Source organism: Peromyscus californicus, unplaced genomic scaffold (genome assembly GCF_007827085.1).
Source record: "Peromyscus californicus insignis strain IS unplaced genomic scaffold, ASM782708v3 Scaffold_5__1_contigs__length_169319896, whole genome shotgun sequence".
Taxonomy (NCBI): Eukaryota; Metazoa; Chordata; class Mammalia; order Rodentia; family Cricetidae; genus Peromyscus; species Peromyscus californicus.
In genome coordinates, this window is record NW_026294573.1 from 155035064 (window position 1) to 155047295 (window position 12232).

At 39.7% G+C, this 12232-nt stretch overlaps 1 protein-coding gene across 1 annotated transcript in view; it reads right to left on the reverse strand.

The window, feature by feature from the left end:
• Positions 1 to 12232, reverse strand: part of LOC128097080 (signal-regulatory protein beta-1-like) — a 90600-nt gene that overhangs the window by 24602 nt on the left and 53766 nt on the right. The window lies entirely within an intron of this gene.

Sequence of the window (12232 nt, forward strand, 5' to 3'; positions counted from 1 at the left end):
ACAGAAGAAAGTAGCTCAGTAGACGTCTTGATCACTCAATTCCAGCCTCCAGAACTGTTTGGAAATGAATGTCTATGGTTTTGGACTCCAGTCTAGGGTACACTGCCATGTCACCCTAGCAGCAGAACACAGCCACTGGTAAGAGAAAATAATAGCACAGCCTCTCAAAGAAGCAGTGCTCAGTGGGAAGACTGAGGTCAGATGAGGAAGGAACTGGGGGACAGAATGAGGAAACAAAGTGAGAAGGAATGGTGGCTGAGCCTCACCAGAGACACTTCCCTCATGGCCCTGTCACTGGCCTGCATGTCAGCCTCTGTCTCAGAGAGTGCTGAGCTTGGAGCCAGGCCATCAGCTGCCTTGGAACTGACTCATTGGCTCCCATGTGCCCCAGAGTTACAGTGACTAAAGTGTGATTCCACTGAAAGGAATTTTGTCAACGTCTGGACTCACAGAGCAGCACTTCTGAATCTGCCTATAGAAAACAAACAGTATTGTGAACTTCTCTCCTGTGGCAGTTTGGTGGTTACCTGGAGTCCTTGAATTTCATTGGCAGCTGTAGCCAGTGGCAGGGAGATGATCCTACTCCTAGGTCACTCACCTGTTAGTCCCAGCAGTAGGGTCAGCAGTAGATTACTCTGCGGAATGTGGGGCCAAGCGTCCAGGTCGAGCATGGTGAGACTGAAGGAGCTTGCTCAGTGCAGTGTCTGTGCTGGTGAGATCCTCGGATCTGATCTGCAGAGAAAATGAGTGCTGTGGCTGATCCTGCCTAAAGAACATGTCAGTGATATGATGAAACAGGAAACATACCGATTATTTTGAAATAGAGACACAGTGTTGCAGGCAGCTGCAAGGGAGAGGTAATTTATCATGCATTTTAGAGGGACTCAGATATGCACAGGAAAAAATAATCCGTTCTCCTTCTTTGGAACCTATACAGGACCCACTTGGTCTCAAGACAACTGATCTTAGTAACTCATCAATTGCAATCCAGCACAAAAGCATGTTTTCTAACACACCTATGTTTAAGACCTCAGAGATTATTACTTTGCAGCCTATCCTTTCCCAGCCTCATCCAAGAGTTCTCAGTTAAGCCCATATGATGTTTATAAAAACAGCTCAGTGCTGGAGTAAATCAGCTGGCCTCTTGGAATGACCCCCTGTGAGTCCACTGCTAGCCTGGTAGATGTAGTCCAAGTGAAGCTAAAGAGTCTGTTCACCTACACAAACCGAGTAGAATCTCTTAATGGTTAGTAATAATTGTCAACTTGACACAGATGAAGCAGGCCTCCGGGGACATCTGTGAGAGACTGTTTAGATTTAGAATTCCTCTTAGACTGTCAGTGAGGGCTTGTCTTTAGTTAAATAAGTTGGTAAAACAGGTCTTAATTTTGGGTAAAATAATTTCTTGAGGAGGGGATCTTCTACTACAAAATGAGAGGGCAAGCTAAATACTAACATGCACACACTAATTCATTGCAACCCACACTTGTCTTGGGCTATAATGTCACTCTCTGCTTCAAATTCTCACCACCTTGAATTCACTGCAATGATGAACAGTAAGTTGGAGATGGGAGCCAAATAAATCCTTGCTCTCTGAAGTTGCCTTGTCCAGAGCACTGTATCACAACACCCTAATGTCTTCCAGAGAGCAAGTGGGAGCACTTCAATAAATATATACTTTGTGGAGGATGGAAGAGTACATCATACTGAGAAGGGAACAGTGTGGACTGTTTCTTCAGTGAGGGAGAACAGATGTCCAGAGTCGGTTCCAGATAAAAAGAAAATAATTCAATTCCCACTGTGTGCAGTTAGGAAACAGAGAGGGGAAAAGGATAAGCGCCCTCACTGACCACAGATAGATGACTAGGAACAGAGTAGAGAGGCAAACCATCAAGACCCAATCTTCTCCTCTCTAATGCTGGTATAAGAAGTGTTTGCTGAGGTTTTCAGTGAGTGTGATGGTTAATAAAGGCTGTGAAATTGACACCTGAGAAGAGAAACCTCAATTGAGTGATTTCCTGCTTCATGTTGGACCATGGGCACGTCTTTGCAGCATTTTCTCCATTGCTAATTATGGAGAATGTGGCCAGCGGTGGGCAATGCTACTCTAGGCAGGTGGGCCAGGACTGAATAAAAAAAAAAAAAGGAACTCAAACCAAGTATGGTGGTACATGTCTTTAACCCCAGCACTCAGACACAGGCAAGTGGGTCTCTCTGAGTTCTAGAGATCCTGTCAATGAATAATAAAAATTTCTACTTACTTTCAGTTTAGTTAACTATTCTAACATTTACCATCACCTGAGCCTTTTGATGTTTGCTTTCAACAGCAGTCACTTAGTACTGTCAACAGAGTGTCAATGGAAGTAGGAAAGGCAGTGAGGACTTTTAAGAAATCACTTTACTCTTGTTGGTTAGAAGGCTAAACAGATCAATAAGGCTGTACAGATGCCTTGGGAAGACTGGAACCTGTACAGTGAGGTATTTCTTCTTGAATATGATGGTGTGTTAGAAGAGTGTGAAAGTGAACAGACTTGTAGAAGTGCCCAAACTTTGAAAACCTTTTTGAGTCACATTAGGACTAGATTATGAATCTTTCCAATACCATGGTGTCAGATATGAAATAAGCAGGGAGGTGAAATGTATTTGCATGGTGACTTTGGGCCTTTGTGCTCTTTGTATCTATCCTGGGAGGAATATTTATTTATATGGCCAGACAGTTATATGGTTGTTAATGAGGATCATGCCTCTATGGCTTTCATATCTCATACTAAGTCAACCAAACACTAAACGACTTACCTGTATGTGAGCAAGAAGTCATTGCATACTTTTGTGCATAGTTACAGTATTGACAACTATTTGTTCAGCATCAATTGTTTACTAATCAAATAATTGGTGTGATCTATTGGGCTACTGTTAAATGAAAACTTAAAATCTATAGTAGTAACTGTGGGATGAGATTCTAGCCAGCACATGAACTATTATAGGAAGTTGGAATGTCATCAAGATATGAATTAAATGGCAAAGATGTCCAGAGATCCAGGGATCCTCTGGAAGGTAGATGTTTACCCAGTGAAAATTTCAATACAGAATTACCTTCATAAAAGAAGTTAGCTATCTTACCTTTTGGCAAGTACTCATTATTTTTTGTTAACATTGTAGAAAAGTGCTGTTACCTGCCAAATACTTATGGGCTCATCCATGTGACATGCTTTGTGAAAATAATTATCAGTAGATGTTGTATAAGTGGAAAGTAGTAAATATAACATGAGTCTATGGAAAAAAGACTAAGAAACCACGTTACTCCATAAATTTAAAGTCATACTGAAGCGGTCTCACTTTGGTCTGTTCAATTATAGCCAATTTACATGTATGACTAAGTAATGCATTCTTATTATTGCATCCACTGAATGTTAGTCAGTTTTATAAATTGACAACTAAGAAACACTCTGAAGTATTCTTACTGAGACATGCCAGACACAGAACTCTGATTTCGGTCTTAAGTCATCGTCACCATTACTCCTAGCCACTCTGGGCCAATCCCTCCCGATTTCTACTTATCCCCAGCCCAGCTCTCAAGTTTACAGATTCACGCAGAGCCTGATGCTAAATATCTTCACTAATGTTTTGAAAAGTTAGTAAGAATGTGTTATTTTCAAAAGAAAACTCTATGACCCCATGCAAAGTTGTCCATATGGAACATGTTTTACTCACTTGACAATTAATCACCCCAACCAGCAAGGCTGATATTCTTCAAGACTTTCATGAGCTTTCCCTCTGTCACTCTTCATATTCTTTCTCACAAACACAAGTAGGTATTTGGAAAGCAGAAAAGAAGGGTTTTAGATGATTTCAGCTACAAGGGAACATTGCTCAGGGCTAGGCTTAGCTTATTAGCACCAGTTCCTGGGGGCATTTCTGCTTCTATAGTCTTGAGGATTATTGCTTCTAGAATAAAGTGGTGGACAAATGTACTGTGTCTGTCTCTGCCTAACCTAATTTGTCTTTAGTATTATTTCCTCATCCAATGCTTCAGCTGTTGCACAACGTGTCCATCTATTGGCATATATCAGAGTCAACACAGTGACTAAAATAATAATATTTGGAATAAAGCAAATGGTAGCTCTATTTTACCCTGACAGAGTCGGATCACATCTATAAAGGCTCCATGATTTAAAATGTATTGTATGACAGAGAACAAAAATAAAAAAAAAAAATAAATGACAACAAAAAGATGTAGGTTTTTTTTTTTTAAATGGCTAATGGGTTTATTAGATAGTACTCCAAAGAAGAAATACAAATAGTAAATAAATACCTGAGAAAGTGTTCAATATCTTTTTTTTTTTTTTTTTTTTTTTTTTTTTTTTTTTTTTTTGCCATACAATTCAGTTCTACATATCAGCCACGGATTCCCTTGTTCTCCCCCCCTCCCGTCCCCCTCACCTTCCCCCCAACCCCCCCCCCCATTCCCATCTCCTCCAGGGCAAAACCTTCCCCACAGACTGAGGTCAACCTGGTAGACTCAGTCCAGGTAGGTCTAGTCCCCTCCTCCCAGGCCGAGCCAAACAATCCTGCATAGGCCACAGGTTTCAAACAGCCAACTCATGCAATGAGCACAAGATCTGGTCCCACTGCCTGGATGCCTCCCAAACAGATCAAGCCAATCAACTGTCTCACCCATTCAGAGGGCCTGATCCAGTTGGTGACCCCTCAGCCATTGGTTCATAGTTCATGTGTTTCCATTCATTTGGCTATTTGTCCCTGTGCTTTAAGATGTAGGTTTTTATTAGAAGCAACTCCTGAAGCCTGAGGGTATTAAACCAGAGAAGATGAACATGAGACCAAGAGCCATGAGATGCCAAAATTCATCTGAAGGAATAACCTGAAAAAGTATTAATGTTGTGTACATTGCAGCTTTGTGTTAGTTAGATCTAGGAGAAAGGCAGCACTGTCCAAAGATGGGGTGAGCACCTTTAGCAAGTAATTGTGCTCTCATCTGAGGAACTGTGCAAGCAAATGTGGGTGAGTTGTTCTGTGGATGTGCTGTAGATATAAAAGTTTTCTTATAATTTTGATAATCAGCCACATCTGTTGTTCTTTTCACTTCTACTTTGAACATGTTTAATGCAATTTTCTTAATAAAAGGTACTTAGCCTGGCAAGAACTCATATTTCCTGAACCCCCTCCTTCCCCTTTGTGCAATTAGTGAGCTGCCTTAGATTAAGTTGAGTTCCCACCAACGGGATGAGATGCAGTCACCACCTACTTTAAAGCTAAAAGACATGATCTATGTTTACCTCTGTGTGATGCAGCCCAGTTTGGGATTTGATGCATGCCTCCCCCTCTTTTTTTTGCAAAAGGAATTATCTTGTTTGTGTGTTTCTATGTGCCATATGGAAATCATTTTTTCCCTCTAACATTTACACAGAAGAAAAGTGAGATTTCTTTCAATAAAATGACCCACAAGATTTTGGTGGCTGGAAAATCCAGCTAGTTTGGGTTGGATGAAGATGCAGCCCAATTTAAGCAATCACACATGCAGGAGTGCATGTGTGCTCACATATCACACACATACACACACACACACACACACACACACACACACACACACACACACACATCATATCACACACCAAAACAAATAAGAAAACTGATCTTTGTAAAAACACCCAGAATGATGGTTTCCAAAATATCTGAACACTGTGACCTATGCAAATGGACTCACAAAATTAACTACCAGAAAGCAGAGATGGTAACCATAGTCCCAGCTCTTTGGAATTGATACCCAAGTGACTAGCTAAGCAGATTCTTGAGGAATAACATGAACTCTTCCCTCTTTTGAAGTCTCTCCACCACCCTCAGCTTCTTCCCCATTCCTATATCTCAGGTCCCAACCTCCAAAAACACATTTCACTTTGAACCACCAGTGCCTACACTTATAAGATCCCAGAATATTTTTCTATAGGGAACACACAGCCACCATATTCTCCTAGGAACCACAGAGCAAACAAAACCTATCCAAAAAACAAAAGTCCCACTCCAAAAATAGGACATAATGTCAATACCTAGAATTATAATCTTCCCAATCCCAGATGCCTAGATGCCAGGTTAAAACACAATTAATAACATCTAGGACAATATATTTCCACTAGAGCACAGCAACCCTACAACCACAGGCCATGAATATTCCAACATAGTTGACATGCAAGAAAAAGACCTTAAAGCAACCTGTATGAATATGATAGAGGTCTTTAATGAGGAAACAAATAAATCCCTTAAAAAATTTATGAGAACACAAACAATAAAGGTAAATGAATAAAATCATTCAAGACCTGAAAGTGGAACTAGAATCAATAAAGAAAATCCAAACTGAAAGAAATCTGGAAGTGAAAATTTAGAAACTAGAACAGGAACCACAGAGTCAAGCTTCACCAATACAGTACAAGAGATTGGAGAGAGACTCTCATGCACTGAAGACATAATAAAAGGAATGGGTGGAGCTTTAAAAAGGGTAAATCTGAAATGTTCCTGAACAAAACATCTGGGAAATCTGCAACACTATGAAAAGACAAAATCTGAGAATAATAAAAATAGAGGAAGGAGAAGAAACCCAGGTTAAAGGCATAGAAAAGATTACTCACAAAATCACAGACAAAAATTTCCCTAACCTTAAGAAGATGATGCTTATCAAGGTACAGGAAACATATAGAACACTAACTAGACAGGACCAAATTATAAAGTCTCCTTGGTATATAATAATCAAAGCACTAAATGTACAGAAGTGAGATAGAATGTTAAAAGCAACAAGGGAAAATGATCAAGTAACAGATAGAAGCAGACATATTAGAATTACACCTAATTTCTGACTGTAGACTCTAAAAGTCAAGAGGGCCTAGACAGATGTACTACAGACTTTAACAGACTGCAAATGTCACCCCATATTACTATATCCTGCAAAACTTTCAATCACAGTCTATAGAGATAATAAGACATTCTGTGATTAAAAACAAGTTTAAGCAATAATGATCTACAAATCCAGCCCTTCAGAAGACTCTAGAAGAAAAACTCCAACCTAAAGTGGTTAGCTATACCCAATAAAACACAAGGAATAAATAATCTCAGAGTATGAAAGTCAAAAGAAGGGAAGCCCACAGATACACACACACACACACACACACACACACATACACACACACACACACAGAGAGAGAGAGAGAGAGAGACAGAGACAGAGACAGAGACACAAAGAGAGATAGAGATAAATAGATGTTAGATAAATAGATAGATAGATAGATAGATAGATAGATAGATAGGGAGAAACAATAGCAACAAAATAATAGGACTCAATAATCATTGGTCATTGATAACGCTCAACATCAATGGTCTCTATTTCCCAATAAAAAGACATGGGCTAACAAAATAGATAAAAAATAGAAAACTTTCTTCTATTGCATCTATGAAACAAACTTTATCACCAAGGATAAACATTTTCTAAGGGTAAAAGAATTGGAAAACATATCCTAAGTAAATGGATATAAGAAGGAACTTGGTGTAAGCATTTTAAAAGCTGAAAAAAAACTTCAAACAAAACTAATCAGAAGACATAGGGAAGAATATTACATATTCATCAAAGGGAAAATCCATGGATAGGGAACTGCAATTCTTACAATCTATGCCCCAAACACAAGGGCACCCAATTTTATTGTATATTGACCCTCACACATTAATAGTGGGAGACTTCAGTATCCAACTCTTGTAAATAGACATGTCATTCAGACAAAAACTAAACAGACAAATGCAGTTGCTAATTGACATTATCAACCAAATGATCCTAACAGATATTGGCAGAACCTATCACCCAAACACAAAAGAGTATACCTAATTCTCAAAACCGGATGGAACTTTCTCCAAAACTGACCACATACTCAGACACAAAACAAGTTTCAACAGATACAAGAAAACTGAAATAAAATGCGGCATCTTCTAAGACCACCATGGGATAATGCCGGATATCCACAACAACAGAAACTACAGAAAGCTTACAAACTCATGGAAACTGAAAAAACTTACTACTGAATGAAAATGATGTAGTAGCTGAAGGGACAAGAAGACCAGTTTTGACCCAGTCACTTAACTTCAGGTGTATAATGTCCCAGATTATGTCACTGTCTAATAGACTACTAGCTTTCTGGTAATGTGGAAAAATGTGAAAACATTACCTCATATATAATGAGTCCTTAAAAACAGGCGTGGATTCCAGCAGCAAGGATATAAGTCAAAGAAAATGATCAAATCTCAAATCAGATTCTCAGGGCTCCATGGCTAAGTTGTGCATTATTTTTAATGCGCAGCTACTCCTCAGGGGAAAAAAAACATGTTATACGTTCACAATATGTGAGCATTTCAGATGCAAACACTTCATTATGTGTGTGAACAAATGCACCCACTGAAGAGGGCACATGCCATTCATTATAGGTAGGAGTTGTCATATCCTGATCATTAATTAGATGGTTTGTGTTTTAAAGTCAGGAGAAGTTTGGATATTCATCAAATGAAAATCCATGAATAGGAAATTGCAGTTCTTACCATCTATAACACAAACACAAGGACATGAAAGATCATAAAAGAAACACTTTTATGTATGACAGGAGGTGGGTAGCTGAATTACTAAAACAGGAATTTGAAGAGATTTTAGAAGGCAAATAGAGCCTAGTCTTTTACACTGGCTGTGAATTTGTCCAGTTGTGTGCTCTAGAGGCTCCTTGAAGGAAGACAACCTTCACAGTGAACAGGTCCAGCAGTGAACTCGAGATTCAATCCTTATTCCTGTAGGTTTCAGGTCAGGTGTGTTTCTGCTTCCAGATGTTAGAATCGCAAATCTTGAAGTCTTTACTCCCACCCCAAATCCTTGACTCTACTTTAGCTTGTACTCAATATCTGACCTCTTTTACTTCTTTCTCCCATGACTGTCTTGTGCAAGCTTCTTTGTCTTGTCTTGACATATGTGAGAATCTTCTATCTTTTCTGAGTAGCTTGTGTTCAATTGGTTACCAAAAAAATGAATTTAAGACTCACGTCACGTCATGATACTTTTTGTTACTCGGAGTGTCTCTCATTCATTCAAAGTTCAGGTCCTTGACTGTAACAGTGAGCTCTGATCTCATGTCTTTGCCCATGCTTCTGCTGCCTTTCAACAAATTCATCTCTTGTATGGCCACCTGGCTTAGTCTAGCACCTTCTGTTAGTTTTGGCTCAAATTTCCTCTTCTCAGTTGCTTACCCACACTACCCTATTTTCAATCTCTTGTCCCACAGATTCTTCTTTTATCAGCCAATTAGACATATTTCTGTAATGTACATTATCTTTTAGATTATACTTTGTTTACTTATTCATAAACTACTGTTATTTCCTCTAGTAAAAGCAAAGCCCCACCTAGGCAATGACTCTGACTCTTTTTTTTTGTTGTTGTTGTTTGTTTCTTTTTTGTTTTTGTCTTTTTTTCAAGTCCAGGTTTCTTTGTGTAGCTTTGGAGCTTGTCCTGGAACTCACTCTGTAGACAAGGCTGGCCTCAAACTCACAGCTGTCTGCCTGCCGCTGCCTCCCAAGTGCTGGGATTAAAGGCATGTGCCACCACTGCCAGGCTGACTCTGCCTCTTTCATCACCAATGTAACAGGTTTCAATTCAGCTCCAATATTATCTGCATCACGCTCTGTGTGCTACTCTCCTGCATTACTGGTGCCTATTTTAAAATGAAGATTTATGTGGAATTCTACAGAAACTGAGTTTCCCAAGTAAAAGACATTCTGAAAGGGAAGCTATTTGCATATAAAGAGGAAGTGGAACAGCCAGGAGAGAAAAGTCAAAACCCCTTGTTCCTGTTCTACCCTTTTCCACAAACATTGGCTGTCACTGCAGAAAGCTCATGGGAGAGATCCAACTCTCTGGGTGATGGCTAATCCCTTGCATAATTATTAGTTCCTATTGAGGGACCTTGGAGTTCTTTGTGCTTCTTCTGCTTTTTTTTTATCTCTCTCTCTTTTTCATCATCTCTTTGCATTTAAATGTTTTTCTTTTCATTTTACATACCAACCACAGTCCCCCCCCCCCCCCCCCGTCCCCTCCTTCCGCTCACCCCCCACATTCTAAGTCTGTCAAAGGCTGTGACAGGAGTAACTGGGATATATGCTCACATGAGGTAGAGCCAAGAGTTTTTCCAACACTCTTTGACATACAGAAAGTTTATGAAATTGAAAATTTGTTGCTCAACAGATTTCCTGAAACATGGTGGCTTCTATGAACACTGGATAACCTGCAGAAATAAGGAGCTAGGTTCAGGGTGTGGAACCAAATTAAGATGTAGGTGTGAAACCTTAGATGGACAAGGATAGGATACAGATGTCAGTACAGTGATTGGTTATCATGCAGGATTTCTGTTGCTGTTACAAATACTTGGGAGAAAACATTTGAAAATGAACTGACACTTTAGGTTCCTGGTTTCAGAGAGTTCTTTCTACAGTTACTTGGCTTCTCTGCTGTGGACTCGTGCCAAAGCAGAGCATCTTGCAGTAAGAATATGTGTTGAATCTATGTTGTTCTTTCTATAATGGCAGAAAAATGAAGGTATGGAAGAGAAACATGCAGAACCTTCATAGGCACATCCAAAGATGCAGATGCACCCTTTTTCTACTAAGGCCCTATCCCCTAAACTTTGGATCACTTGCTAAAACCATGCCACTGCCTCAGGACCAAATCTTAACATATAAGTTTTGGGGTACACTAGACTCGAATTATAATCTCTGTGTTGAACAACTCCCCAGTACAGAAGCAAATCCCTGAGATGAATCAACTAGCAAAGAGAGAAGTTTTATTACTGTTCCCCACTTTAGAGGCTTCAATCCCTTGGCAGTCCTGTAGCTTTGGGGGTCTCTGAGAAGATGCTCATCAGATAGAGACAGTGGTAAAGCAAAGCATGGCTGGGTCATAAGCAAGAGAAAAGGAGAGAGCAGGGACTCACAATCCCCTTTGAGAGTGTGTGTGCCTCCAGGCAACTAAGACCAGTACCTTTCCCCTTTAAGATCTGACAACATTCCACTCTGAACACCAAGCCACCAGCACATGGCCGTTGAGGAAGACCCCAGAGAGCAGCTATAGCATTGCTGTTCTTAGTCCTTATTTCCTTCTTTCATCCCCTGGACACAAGGGGGATATCCAAGGCATAAGTGGACAGAAAGGGTTTGAGACAAATTTCATTTAGCAAAAGAGAAGTTTGTTTCCTGTATGAGTTTGCAAGTAATGAAGCAGGGAGACGACACTGGGTTATAAGGAAAATGAAGTTGCTGTCCTATGAGAATGTTATGTAGTTTAAAGGGTTATTTTATATAACAACAGAGAAAGACATTTAAAAATGTATCTCTGTGTATGCACCACTATTCATACATAAACAAAAACAGATATGTATGTACAATCAAGATATGTAGACGTATACTCTGGCTTGGTAATAGAGAATGTTATTTGAAGGATTTATTGCCATTTTCAGATAAAAATATCTCAGAAAAATACTTGGCAGAATCGGAGTATCAGATACACCATGGACAAGAATTCTGAATTTTATCTGTGGATATGTGATGGTTGATCTCAGTTGTCCTCTTGATGGGGCTGAAAATCCACCTTGGAGATTATTGAAGCCGAGTTCTCTGAGGTCTGTTCCAGAGATTATTGACATGCTGGGTAGCATATGGGAGGCAGCATTTGATTTTCATCCTTGAAGAAGTTATTTTGGTTGTTCCTCATAGATTGAGAAGCCTGAGGGGTCTGCCCTCACTGCATTTTCTGCATCTTTCTGAGATTAATTTATAGTTAGAAGTCAGGTGGCCAAATGTGGTTTAAAAAAGATTAAAAAAGAAGAAATTAGGTCTTGTAGTTGCACTGGTGGTATAACTCAATGGTGAGTATATATTTAGTACCTATGAGGCAGTGAATTCAATTCCCAGCTCCAGAAAGCAGGTGAGATGTGAAGAAAGGAAGGAGGTAAAAACAGGTAGGAAAGCACAAGTCTCAAGATGGCTGGCTTAGGTTTAAATCTTGCATTTGTACTAATGTGAGTGATGACAAGAAATTCTTACTTCTGCTTCAGTTTCTCCTTGTGGATCAGATCAGTAAGAGCATCTATCACACAGCTGTGGAGAAAATTCACCAAGTTAAAAGCAGTAAGTGCTAAGAGCCTTGTGTGTGTGT